Source organism: Macaca fascicularis, chromosome 8, assembly GCF_037993035.2.
Source record: "Macaca fascicularis isolate 582-1 chromosome 8, T2T-MFA8v1.1".
Classification (NCBI taxonomy): Eukaryota; Metazoa; Chordata; class Mammalia; order Primates; family Cercopithecidae; genus Macaca; species Macaca fascicularis.
The window spans coordinates 26187805-26202523 of NC_088382.1; positions in this window are offsets into that span (position 1 = coordinate 26187805).

Below are 14719 nucleotides of genomic sequence, written 5' to 3' on the forward strand. Positions count from 1 at the left end.
TGGCCACTTGTATGTCTTCTTTTGAGATGTGCCTGTTCATGTCTTTTGCCCATTTTTAATGGGGTTATTTGTTTTTTGCTTATTCGATTAAGTTTCATATAGCTCCTGAATATTAGACCTTTCTCAGATGCATAGCTTACAAATATTTTCTCTCATTGTTGTCTGTTTACTCTGTTGATAGTTTCTTTTGGCTGATAGTTTCTTTTGCTGTGCAGAAGCTCTCTAGTTTAATTAGGTGCTGCTTGTCAATTTTTGTTTTTGTTGCATTGCTTTTGGGGACTTAGTCATAAATTCCTTGCCATGGATGATGTCCAGAAGGGTATCTCCTAGGTTTTCTTCGAGGGTTCTTATAGTTTGAGGTCTTACATCTAAATCTTTAATCCACCTTGAGTTAATTTGTGTATATGGTGAAAGTTGGGGGTCTAGTTTTCATTCTTCTGCATATGGCTAGCCAGTTATCTTAGCACCATTTATTGAATAAGGAGTCCTTTCCTCATTGATTATTTTAGTCCACATTGTCAAAAATTAGATGGCTGTAGTTGTGTTACTTTAATTCAGGGTTCTCTATTCTGTTCCATTGTACCAGTATCATGTTGTTTTGGTTACGGTAGCCTTAGAGTATAGCTTGAAGTCAGATAACATGATGCCTCTAGCTTTGTTCATTTTGCCTAGGATTACTTTGGCGATTCAAGCTCTTTTGTGGTCACATATGAATTTAAGAATAATTTTTCCAATTCTGCGAAAAATGACATTGGTAGTTTGATAGGAATAGTGTTGAATCTGTAGATTGCTTTGAGCAGTATGCCCATTTTAATGATATTATTTTTTCCAATCCATGGGTGTGGAATGTTGTTCCATTTGTTCATGTTATCTATGATATTTATTTATTTATTTATTTATTTATTTATTTATTTAAGATGGAGTCTTGCTCTGTCGCCCAGGCTGGAGTGCACTGGCACAATCTTAGCTCACTGCAATCTCCTCCTGCCAGGTTCAAGCGATTCTCCTGCCTCAGCCTCCTGAGTAGCTGGGACTTCAGGCATGCCCCTCCGTGCCCGACTAATTTCTTTTCGTATTTTTAGTAGAGATGGGGTTTTACCATGTTAGCCAGCATGGCCTCAATCTCCTGACCTAGTGATCTGCCCACCTCGGCCTTCCAAAGTGCTGGGATTACAGGTGTAAGCCATTGACACCCAGCCCCATCTATGATTTTTTTTTAGCAGTGTTTTGTAATTCTGCTTGTAGAGATCTTTCACCTCCTTAGTTAGAGGTATTCCTGGGGCGGGGGTGTGTGTGTGTGTGTGTGTGTGTGTCTATTGTAAATGGGATTGTGTTCTTGACTTGTTTCTCAGGCTCAATGTTATTGGTGTATAGATAGGCTAACGATTTTTACACATTGATTTTGTATCCTGAAATTTTGCTGAAGTTGTTGTCAGTTCCAGAAGCCTTTTTGTGGAGTCTTTAGGGTTTTCAAGGTATAGAATTATATTGTCCATTAAGATACATCTTTGACTTCTTCGTTTCATATCTGGATGCCTTTTATTTCTTTCTCTTGCCTAGGTGCTCTGGCTAGGACTTCCAGAACTATGTTGAATGGCAGTGGTTAGAGTGTGCATCCTTGTCTTGTTCCAGTTCTCAAGGGGAATGCTTCCAACTTTTGCCCATTCAGTATGATTTTGGCTATGGATCTGTCATAGATGGCTCTTATTATTTTAAGGCATGTTCCAATGGGAACTTTCTAATGTGTTTTAATATCCAAGAGAGCAAACACCTCTTCTGTACTTTTTCAAACTTTATCATTTTACCCAGATAAAGCTTATAATTATAAGATTTCTTCCATTCTCCCCTTCTAAAGAAAATCAGTGGCATTTTTATCAATTTATCTTAAAATTAAAAATTAATCTAGAAATACTTAATATCTTATCAATATTCAGTATTTCCTTATCCAGTTTGAAGTCAAGTATTTTATTATAACTGAGTTGTGATATGTGCTCCTCTTCAGATAAATTTATTCCTATTTCTTCTCATGGCTGTTTGGTATTTTTGTAATCGTTATGAGTTGCATAGCCTTGTAATTCTATTTGCTAATTTATTGCATCTCCTATGTTTTTAACATTCCTTCAGATATACTTTTATATTTCAATATCATAGTTTCATTCTTAGGGTTGTTTGTTTGTTTGTTTGTTTTTGACAGAGTTTGGCTCTGTCGCCCAGGCTGGAGTGCAGTGGTGCGATCTTGGCTCACTGCAACCTCCGCCTCCCGAGTTCAAGTGATTCTCCTGCCTCAGCCTCCCGAGTAGCTGGGACTAATTTTAGTAGAGACGGGGTTTCACCATGTTAGCCAGGATGGTCTCAATCTCCTGATCTTGTGATCCACCTGCCTCGGCCTCCCAAAGTGCTGGGATTACAGGCATGAGCCACTGCGCCCAGCCAGTCCCATTCTTAGGGTTTTTAAGTGACATTAAATATAATGATTATTGTGTCTGCCCCCTTCCAAGAATCTTGCCTCATTTTTGTTTTCCATCTTGTTGCACGGGCCAGAAATTTCAGAACCATGTTCAGCTGTGCTTAGGGAAGGCAGGTGTTTGGGTCCTGATCTGATTTCCGGGGAAGGCCTCTAACGTGCCACCCTTAGGAATGATGCTCACTTTTGGTTTCATATAGAAAGAAATTCACATCATCAAGAATGCAGCCTCCTATTCTAAAGGGGTTTCAAAAATTCAGAATTGGTGTTTAATTTTACTAAATATCTTTTCAGCCTCCATAGAGACTGATGTTTTATTTCCTTATTTAGACTATTGGTATGGTATAGTATTGATGATCAAAGAACTTTTGCAATCTTGGAATAAATCCTTTTGTTAGATTTTTTCTGGGTGCTCTCATACATAGTCCTCTGTTGAGACTTCTGTTGGTAAAAGTTCTGTAATGAAGTGATCCTCTTCTGTGAGGGTGGGTGGAAATTGATGAGATGGGGAAGAAGGGGACTTTCTGGGGTGTGGCAACGTGCTATGTCTTGATCATAGGATGATTACACAGGTGTATACAGTAGTCAAAGCTGGACAGAACACTTATGAAGTGAGCATTTACTACCTGTCATGTATGTCTCAATGAGTCACCAGCACACAGAGCCCAAGAGCTATGCAGGACCAGAGGTTTGTCTCCATCTTCATGGAGACCCGAGAGGGGAAGCGCTGCAGGTCTCTTGCTGGCTGGTGGTCAGGGTCAGTACTGGACCGCAGGACTCCTGACTCTGACCAGAGCATTCCTCACTGTGTGTTACAGGAACAGGAAGAAGCTGAAGGGTGTCAGAGGAGGAGGCTGCTGGTTCCAGTGAATGGTGCTGACCCCACTGAGAGTAAGTGTTTTGTGCCTAGAGATGCAGAAGGAATGGAGGCAATAGGGATGATGTCCTAACTGCTGCCCCCATAGCTGAGAGGGCTCTTCTGGAGCATTCCCTGCTGGAAGTAGGGGGTCCTATGCCGATCCTGTGCTGATTGTCTCTGGAGCATCAAGACCCTGAATTCCTCTCTTCTTCTTCAGTCAACACCTTGCTGGAGGCCTCACACACTGAAAGACATGCAAAGGAAATAATTCAGGACCAACTGGTGGTCTCCAAAAAGTTCTTCTATGAAGAAGGTGATGCAGGCTCTGCTGCATCCTACGTGTGAAAGAATCTCTTCAGGAAACTAGAGCTTCCTTCGTTTACCTTTTCTCCTACAAAGAGAAGCAGCCTGGAAGAAACAGTCTACTACTGGACCCATGCCTCAATTAACTCTACCATCCAATATGGTGCAGCTTACCAAAGGTCCTAGAACTTTGTCAATGCACTTGGAGTAATTTTTACGAAATATTCTGTGTGATAATCAAACTGTGGAAATTTATATAAGATGTTGGTGGCATAGAGTTATATGATTGTGTATTAAGGGTGGTTTTAGGATGTCATTTTTTTCAGTTCATCATGAGAGAAGTCCTTTTTATGAGAGAAGTCATCATGAGAAAAAAGCTTTCTTATATTGTAAGTCCCATCTATACTGGTATGTGCATTTAATGACATTTAACTACAGATGGTATAATACCACAGGGGTTTGACTTAGAGTTTTTTAACTTTATAACTGGTTTATCTGGGTATTACATGCGTTTTAAATGTGGCTCTTTCAACTTACGATGAGATTATCAAGACATAGCCCCATGCTAAGTCATGAGCATGTGGACTTACGATGGTTCAATTTAGATTTTTCGGCTTTAAGACAGGATTATTGGGGCTTACCTCCATCTTAAGTAGAGAAACATCTGTATTGCCTAAAACTATATGATGTACATCTTTCTGTTTTCCTATTTTTGTGCACGTTGATGTAAGCATGGAAAAATTTTAGGAAATGCATTTGTTAGGCTGTTTACATGGGCTGCCTGTGAAAATCAGCAGTCAAAAATGACTAGCGATGAGGGGAGAAATCCTCCCTCTGTGGGAGGCACTGACTGTGTTCCAGTTCTCCCTCCTACTCCCTCAGAGTGGACCAGGGTTTGATGGCTGGCAACTTTTCAAGGGGCCGGTCTGTCTTAGTTGATGATTTTAGAGGTATATAGAGGTATTTATTTACAAATAAACAATATTTAGAAATAAATATTTATATTTATTTATAAGTAAATACTTATTTATAAGTAGACGTTTACATATGCCCAGGATTTTGAAGAGCATGGTATCTTTGGGAAGCCATGTCTCTGGTTTGTCCTGCTGGGACCGTCATGGAACTGCATCTTCCTACGTGTCCACAGCAGATGAGGACAGTGAGAATTATGCTAGATCTGAGACTGTGAAGAGCTTCTCTTTCAAGCGCCATTACCGTTGAACATTAGTGAACCTTGGGCCTCCTTTGGGCTCAGGGCACAGCGAGTCTTTATCTGCCCCGGGATCTGCCATGGCATCAGGAGGGAGGAGTGGACGGTGCTTGGGAATGGTGTGAAATGGTTGCCGACTCAGGAGTGGATGGGCCCCTCTCCCTTCTGGTGGTCTGTGACCCTGAGTCCCTGGGCTGCATTTTATGGTAGAGATTCCTGAGCTGCATTTTAGGGTACAGATTCCCTATTTGAGTCGCTTGGCTTCTCTGTAAGCATCTGGCTCATCTCAGAAATTTCAATTCTTAAACATTACGACAACAGGACCTAGAATGGCCGACACATTAAGGCTTTGCCCTTGTGTCACGTTCTATTATTTTATTTAAAAACTTCAGTAATCATTTGGCTGGGCGCGGTGGCTCACGCTTGTAATCCCAGCACTTTGGGATGCCGAGGCGGGCGGATCACAAGGTCAGGAGATCGAGACCATCCTGGCTAACACAGTGAAACCCCGTCTCTACTAAAAATACAAAAAAAAAAAAAAAAAAAAAAAAAAAAGTAGCTAGACATGGTGGCGGGCGCCTGTAGTCCCAGCTACTCGGGAGGCTGAGGCAGGAGACTGGTGTGAACCCAGGAGGCGGAGCTTGCAGTGAGCCGAGATCACGCCACTGCACGCCAGCCTGGGCGACAGAGCCAGACTCTGTCTCAAAACAAAACAAAACAAAACAAACCTTCAGTAATCATTTTAGCCTCTTTCCAACAAACTCTTCTCCATAGTAGTCCAGTTGTGGTAGGATAAATTACGGATGTAGTCATTCAAGGAATTTTGGTCTTTTCCATCTAAAGGCATTGTGTGTAGTTTTGTTCTGGGACTGGTTTGGCTGAGACAAAGTTAGAATTGCCTGAAGATTTAGGCACATTCAGAGTGTTGTGTCCGTGGAGTTTGAGGAGTGGGTGGCCTTTCTGGTCTTTGCACTTCCGTCCTCTCCCACTTCCATCTGGCGTCCCACGTGTTGTCCCCTGCACATCTGGAAGGCACAGGGTGCTGCTGCCTCCTGGTTTTTGCTTTTGCAGGGCCTTCTGTGCAGGACGCTCGGCCTCAAAGCCCAGAGGGAGCCAGCCCAGCCCCAGCTCCCTTGTCCCTTCCGCAGAGGCCTTCCTTGAAGATGCATCTCGAGTGTCAGCCGTATCAGTGTTTGTTAAGCTTATTCTTTTAAAGTAAGCTTCCTGACAACATGAAATTGTTGGGGTTTTCTGGAGTTGTTTGGTTTGTATGGGATTTGCTTTATCCCCAGGCCAAACAGCACATGACACACGACAGCCACTTAACAGTGTGTCCCTGGTGATTAATGTCCTTTGATGCTTCTGCCCCATGGAACCTATTTGAAGACCATGTTGTAATATCAAACAATACAAGGAAGCACGTCATGCAGAAAATGCTCATATGTTTATGAATTTTGACCAAAATAAACATGAAATCTTATATTAAAAGAGGTGTGTTTTTTGTTTTCTCCCTGTTCTCCCCTCCTCCTGTGAATCGGATCTGAGTGACAGGAGGCCAGGGCTGTGCTCCTGCTGAACTCCTTCCTTCCTTCCTTCCTCCCCTCTCTGCCTTCGCGCTTGGCCTACTGGGGATGTTTCCTGCAACTGATTCCCCGGAGTTTAAAGTGCCAGGTTCCTGGGGACCGGAATTCATACTTCCTTCCCCCACTCTCTCTTCTGCCTGCCCCTCCCTCTGGGGACAGGGACACCAGTGCTCGCCTGGCTCACCCACAGCCTCTCAGGAGGGTTCTCTGGGCAGCCGGGTTCCTGCATCCAGCTCTGATAGCTGTCCGGGAAGAGTCAGTGGGTCCCTGAGAGGCGGCCCGCCCTTGTCGCTGGGGGAGTCCCGTGGACACTTTCCTGCGGCTTCCTCCAGCCCTGGGCTAACCTTCACTTTCTCTGCCCCGGCCTTCCCTGCATCCCCATAAGTGTATCCAGATTGCTCAGCCCTGCAGGAACCTGACAGACACATATCCCGCTCCCCTTGCCCTGGAGAACCCGATCTCCCTCTTGCCCACAGCTCTCAAGAGGCCTAGGCGTGCCCGGACGTTGTCAGCCTTCCCCAGAGCGGGGAAGGGGCTGCTCCGGGGTTTCCCCCTGCCCTGCCCGTGGGCTTCTGGGCCTCACTTGGAGCCCTGGGCTGGGCTGAGCTGCAGGGAGGCTGAGCAGCCTGTAGAGGGCAGCACACGCGCGGCTTCCCAGCCAGCCGCCCTGGAGGACGTCGAGGGGAGGCAGCCAAGGTCCTAGAAGGGCCTGGGCTTGGACAACATGGCTTCCCCCAGGGTTAGAGCCACTTGTCTTCCCACGGCCTGCTCTCTCCTGATGACCAGGAGTTATCAAAGAACAGCCTCTGAGCTGCGTGGGAGAAAGCCATGGAGACAGCCAGGTGAGTTGGGAGTCAGTTCAGAAAGTGCAGAGGGTCCCACAACAGGCCCAGAACCCAATGGGGGAACCCGGAGAGCCCCCTGCGTGGGCGAACCTACTGCTCCATCGCCCACCCACCTCCAGTCCACAGAGAGCCTAGGTCACCAGAGAGTCTACCTCAAAGAGGGATTGAAAACCCACCCGGGGAGTATGGATGGACATACAGAGGCAGAAAGCAAAATGGGTGAGAGCCCCAGGGAGGGAGAGAGAGTGGCTACAGCGGGTGCTCAGAGGAGGAAGGAGGCTGCCTAGGCTGCGCTTGTCATGGGAGCAGGTCCCAGGGCGGCCACTTCTGCATCTGTGGAAAGCACAGGGCCTGGGGTAGGGAACCTCTGTTTACACCCAGCTTAGCCTCATTCCCTGAGGCTGGAACAGAGGTAGGTAGGGGCAAACAGACCCTGAGCAAGAAGCAAACCCCAAGACAGAGCAACCCTGCCCAGAACTGGGGCCTGTGAGGGTATGAACCCAAAATATCTGAGACAGGTCTCAATCAAGTTAGAAAGTTTATTTTGCCAAGGTTAAGCAAGCGGCCATGACACAGCCTTAAGCTGTCCTGACGACATGTGCCCAAGGTGGTTGGTGTCAGCTTCCTTTTGTATATTTTAGGGAGACATGAGACATTAATCAATATGTGTAATGTACATTGACTTGGTCCAGAAGGGCGGGACAACTGGAAGTGGAGGCTTCCAGATCATAGGTAGATAAGAGACACAAGGTTGCATTCTTTTGGTCTTCGATCAGCCTTTCACTGAATACACAACATATATGTAGGCTATATGGGTAGAGGTAGAGGAATAGTCACTTATGCCTTTGGCTCAGTGAACTTGCATTTTTTTTTTCTTTTTTTTTTTTTTTGAGGCGGAGTCTCGCTCTGTCGCCCAGGCTGGAGTGCAGTGGCGCGATCTCGGTTGACTACAAGCTCCGCCTCCCGGGTTCACGCCATTCTCCTGCCTCAGCCTCCCAAGTGAACTTGCATTTTTACATAAACAATAGAGCAGAGGAGGCAGTCAGATATGCAATCTCAGGTGAGCAGAGGGATGACTTTCTGTCCCACACCTGTGAAGATCGGCTATCAATGTACATTACCAGGGTGAAACTCAGCAGAACTGTTTTAGGGTAAGGATCTTGAAGCCCGTAAAGAATTTCTTTGTGGGCAAATTGGGAGGGAGCTTTGTAGCTTTTCTATCCTTGTAGCTATCTTATTTAGGAGTAAAGTGGGAGGCAGGTTTGCCTGACACAGTTCCCAGCTTGACTTTTCCCTTTGGCTTAGTGGTTTTGGAGTCCTGGTCTTATTTTCTTTTTAGAAGAGATTAAATGAGATTTTGTGCAATGCACTGCACACCACCTTCCCTATAGACAGAGAGAGCCTGGAATTTGAGTCTGTGTTTTGTACAGCCTTACTTAAAAAACATGAAAAGAAACAGATGACTTTCACTGATATTCATTCATCTATTTCACCTGAGACCCTTCAGCTTTTAGGTGTCTGTGAAAGACAATGGAGAATCTCCTTAGAATTGGGAGTTCTGGATTCCAACCTTGACCCTGAGAAGCAGTCAGCTGTGGGACCTGGCACAGGTCACCTCCCCTCCATGGAAATGAAGATAAACCTCCCATCCTGTAGAGTTCACCGATTCTCTGTGCCTGTTTGCTCACTGAGGCATAAATTACATGCAGTAAACTGTTCAGTTTAAAAGAAAAGAAAAAAAACAGGGTCTCACTGTGTCACTTAGGATGGAGTACAGTGGTGCGATCTCAACTTATTGCAACCTTGGTCTCCTGAGCTCAAGCGATCCTCCAACCTCAGCCTCCTGAGTAGCTGGGACTAGGTGCACACCACCACACCTGACTAATTTTTGGTGGATATGGGGTTTCCTCATGTTGCCCAGACTGGTCTTGAACTCCTGAGCTCAAGCGATCTGCTCACCTTAGCCTCCCAAAGTACTGGGATTACAGACGTGAACCACCGCACCTGGCCTCAACTGTTCACTTCTTGTTTCATTTCATCTATGACAACTGTATACTCACATGTAACCATTATGCAATCAAGACACAGGAAATTTCCACCACCCCCAGAAAGTCCTTTTCTGCCCCTTTTAGGCAATTTCCACCACGTAGACAAGAGACAGCTACTTCCTCACTGGCTTTTAGGAGACTAACGACTTTCATATATCTGAGGGTACTTAGGAAAATCTCAAGTAAAAACTTATTCCAAGAATGTAAATGTGTTCAAAAATAAGGTACCATAACAATAGTATCAATAAGCAAACATACAGTCTCAATGGAGGCTGAAAAGGCATTTTGGATAATCAGATACCTATTCTGGCTTTTAGAACGGAACAGGAGGACACTTCACAATGATGAGAATTTCTGTAAGAAAACAAGAGCCAATTAATGGTGAAAGGCCTAAGTTTTCCCAATGAAATCAAATCAAGATCAAAATGCCTGCCTTCGCTAAACACCCTTCAACTTTGTCCTGAGAGTTCCGACCTATGCAACATGATATAGAACAAAAACAGAGGCAGGTCTCCTGAAAGGGAGAAGAAAAAAAAATCATGATATTAGGTATGATTGCATACTTAAAAATTGTAAGTTATAACAATAGTAATTTAACACATGTATATGTGGATGAATGTGCACAAAATATAGCAGATAACCCTTTAGAAAATGTATTTACAAGAGCATTCATTTCATAAGGGTTACAGAACACATAATATACAAAGAAACAGCCTTAGTAAGAAATAGAAATAATCAGGGTGGAGTGGGGGGAGAGAGCATTATGAAAAACAGCACATTGTATTACAATTGTTCTACTATTTCCCTACTAATGTGGGAAGTCCCTTAGAGCAGGTACTGCATATTTTAATCTTGGCATACATTTTGCCTGGTACATAATCAATTCTCACTAAGTACTTGTAAAATCATTGTATGCAGGAGGTAATAAACATTTTCTGTTATTGTTACTCCTCATTAGATAACTCATTCCTGGCTGGGCACGGTAGTTCATGCCTATAATCCCAGCACTTTGGGAGGCTGAGACAAGTGGATTGCTTGAGTTCAGGAGTTCAAGACCAGCCTGGGCAATACAACAAAATATTGTTCCTACAAAAAATGCAAAAATTAGCTAGGTGTGGTGGCCTGTGCCTGTAATTCTAGCTACTCAGGAGGGTGAGGTGGGAGGATCTCTTGAGCCCAGGAGGTTGAGGCTGCAATGAACCATGATTGTACCACTACACTCCAGCCTGGGCAACACAGTGAGATCCTGTCTCAAAAAAACAAAAACAAAAAAACCTCATTCTTCTAGGTAGAGTTTCTGCCTTCACAGCGGTTTTTAATGCTGATTCATAATAGAATCTCTTTTAGGGAGCTGTGAAATATATGCTGGGTCTACAGAAAAGATTGTTGACATGAGTGGAAGATAAGGCATTTCGGCATACATATGATAACTATAAAAGAAGAACCAAATGGAAATTTTAGAACTGAAAAGTCCACTCTCTGAAATGAAAAATATATTTGGATTTTCTTAAGAGAGATTGAACAGGGCTGGGTGCAGTGGCTCACGCCTGTAATCCCAGCACTTTGAGAGGCTGAGGACGGGTGGATCACCTGAGGTCAGGAGTTCAAGACCAGCCTGGCCAACATGGCAAAACCCCGTCTCTACTAAAAATACAAAAAATTAGCCAGGTGTGGTGGCAGATGCCTGTAATCACAGCTACTCGGGAGCCTGAGGCAGGAGAATCGCCTGAACCCAGGAGGTGGAGGTTGCAGTGAGCCGAGATCATGCCACTGCACTCCAGCCTGGGCAACAAGAGCAAACACTCCGTTTCAAAAAAAAAAAAAAAAAGAGAGAGAGAGAGAGAGCAATTGAACATTACAGAAGAATGAGTGAACTTGAAAAGAGATCAGTGGAAACTATTCCATCTGAAGTACAAGGGAAAATGGGACTGAAAGAAAACAAGGAAGTGAGTCTCAGTGACCTGTAGTAGAATATCATGCACTACACATGGAACCAGGGACCGAGAAGAAATGGCTGGAAAAGATGAGGAAAAAAGTGGTTGATCTATTCTCAAATGTAGTGAAAAAAACATCAACTTACACATTCAAAAAGCTCATAAACCCCTCAGAAAAATAAATGTAAAGAAAACCCTACCTGGATACATCATAGTCAATCATATAGAGTAAATTTTATGCATTCACAGGGAACAGAGATATGAATGACAGCTGACTCAAAACAACGGAAGCTCAGGATGTGTGAAGTGGTGAAAGAAAGCTGTTGACTTGTTATTCACACCCAGTGAAAATATCCTTTAAAAACAAAGGAGAAAGGAATAAGTTGTGAGAGATTGTATTTTCCAAATTTGGCCACAACAATAAATGTAACCAGAATAAACAAACCAATTAAAAGGAAGTTTCCCCAACTGGAAAAAAAGCAAGTTGAAATTATAAACTACCTAAAATATACGCACCTTAAATATAAAGCTTCAGATAGATTGAAAGTAAAAGATGGGGAAATATATAAAACACAACTATTAAGCGTGAGAAAGCTAGTGTGGCTTTCTTAATGTCAAAGAAGGTAGATTCAAGATAGGGCATATTAGCAAAGATAAGGAGGGATGTATAATGACAAGAGGGTCAATTCATCAGAGTGACGTAACACTAAAAAAATATATGCACCTAACATGGATGCAAAGAGGGGAACAACAGACACTGGAGCCTACTTAAGGGTAGAAAGTGGGAGGAGGGAGAGTATCAGAAAAAATAACTATTAGGTACTTAGGCTTAGTACCTGGGTGATGAAATAATCTGTACAACAAACCCCCATGACACAAGTTTACCTGTATGATAAACTTGCACAGGTACCCCTGAACCTAAACTAAAAGTTTAAAAACATATTAAAAATATACGTGTACCTAATAATAGAGCTTCAAAGATTTGCGGCAGAAATGGACAGAATTAGTGAGAGAAATAAATGCATGATCATAGCTAGAGATTTTTAACATCCCTTGCTGAACAACTGATAGAATTAGTAAAAAAAAATCAACGAAGTCATAATCTGAAACAATTATCAACCACCTTGAGCTAATAAACATTTATAGAGTACTATACTCAACAACTGTAGAATGTTGATTCGTTTTGAGTGCATATGTTCACTAAGGTAGACCCTATTCTGGACCTTAAAAACATTCCTGATAAATTTAAAAGAATTGAAATTGTACAGAATATATTATTTAGGTTGCAGAAGAATTGAATTAGAGCAACAAGAATAAGATATATAGAAAAGACTTCCATATTTGCAATTTAAACAACCATGGGCCAGAGAAGAAACTATGTGGAAATCAGAAATATTTCAAACTAAATGATAATGCAAAATATCAAAATTTATAAGATGTAACTACAGAACAGAGATTATGAGTGCCTATATTAGTAAAGAAAAAAAAAAAAAGATAGAAAACAATGATGCAGGTTTCCACTTAAAAGCTGGAGAAAGAAGAACAATATAAACCCAGAATAAGTATAAGAAAGGCATGGCCGGGCGCGGTGACTCATGCTTGTAATCCCAGCACTTTGGGAGGCCGAGGCGGGCGGATCACAAGGTCAGGAGATTGAGACCATCCTGGCTAAGGCGGTGAAACCCCGTCTCTACTAAAAATACAAAAAATTAGCTGGGTGTGGTGGTGGGTGCCTGTAGTCTCAGCTACTCAGGAGGCTGAGGCAGGAGAATGGCCTGAACCCGGGAGGCGGAGCTTGCAGTGAGGTGAGATGCACCACTGTACTCCAGCCTGGATAACAGAGCGAGACTCTGTCTCAAAAAAAAAAAAAAAAAAAAAAAAGGCAATAATCAGGAGAGGAAATCTATAGGAAACAGGAAAACTCTGAAAACAATAAAGACAATTAACACAGCATAGCTATTTGAAAAGAATAGTAACATTTATAAATCTGTGTTTCAGAAGAAAACTGTAGGATTAGATTAACCTGTGATTCCTGGGTGGCCATGAGGTCACCCATGGCATGGAGCTGCCCACAACGCCCCTTCTCAGCATGATGCATCCTGGAAGATCCAGGGCCAGGTTCCTCAGGATTGGGGAGTTGATAAGTATAAAGGAGGACTGAAAGCAGCCCAAATGTCCCATAGAGCTGATGTTTATGGTTTCTTTGTAAAAACATAGAAATTTATCCTCCCGGTGTTAAAACTTGAAAAAGTTACGTTTGTCTTAACTGAGTTCCTTTATCAGGAAACCCACCATCAAGCTTCCCAGACAGTATCAAGGAGCTGAAACTTCCTGAGATCACTGCATCTAAACAGTGAGGTGCCAGGCCCCTCACCACCGTAATTGCCTAACCAACCACATGCTTCCTGTTGACCAGCCTCTCTTCCTTACCTGTTCTCTAATTCCTGTTTTCCTATGTATGGTTACATTCCTTACCCCTCTCTAGTTCCTGTTTTCTCACACATGTTTACTTTCCTTGCCCCTCTCTAATTCCTGTTTTCCCACACATGGTTACATTTCTTCCCTGCTGTATACACCTTTAATTTTCCCTGGGAATACTCGTCTCAGCGATTGGCCATCTGTGCATCAAGCAGCAGGACCTAGCGGAAACTCTGGTGTTTCAGTAACAAGGACAGCTTACCTATGGACAGTTTTCATGCCTGTGGCCCTATGGGTTGCTCAGAAAGTTCACCACAACAACTAATATAAACTACATACCAGGAAATTCATCAAAATTGCTACTACTTTTTGTCATTCCTCCATCTAAAGATGCTTCAAGCCCAACATCTAGAAATCTCAACTGACTGTCCTCTGGACTCAAAAACTGGGCTTGTATAATTTGCTCCAACCACTAACCTTTACTTTTCTTTTGTTTCCATAAACATGCCTCTTATTAAATACCTGACTGACCACACCATATAGAGGCCTAACCTAGATGAAAGACCACCTATAACATCACCTCCTGAAATGAGATACAACTGCCTAACTGGATAAAAGTCTTCTCGTGACTAAGAGACTTACTCAATAAGATATGGGGCAATATATTTAGACTTACATCCTGCCTGTTCCAATTTATGTTCCTGTTTTCCTTTATAAGTCTCTTGCCACTCAGTTACTAACCTGATTCTTCTCTCAGTAACTACTAATCAGTTACTAACCTGATTCTTCTCTCCACAGCCATCCACTCGACTTTTAATACATGAAACTTCTCAGGAAGTTCCAGACGAGGAAAATGAAGGGGTTAAAATATGCTATTTTAGCATATTGACTATTTAAGTTAAAGGTACTTGAAAAACAGCAAGTGTGAAAAGATCATGCCCTGCGAGTGGGACAAGGGAACTTTTCCCATTTCATAAAGATACCAGCTACTGGGTTTAGGGCCCAAACTTATCCAATATGACCTCTTCTTAAGCAATTATATCTGCAAAGAACCC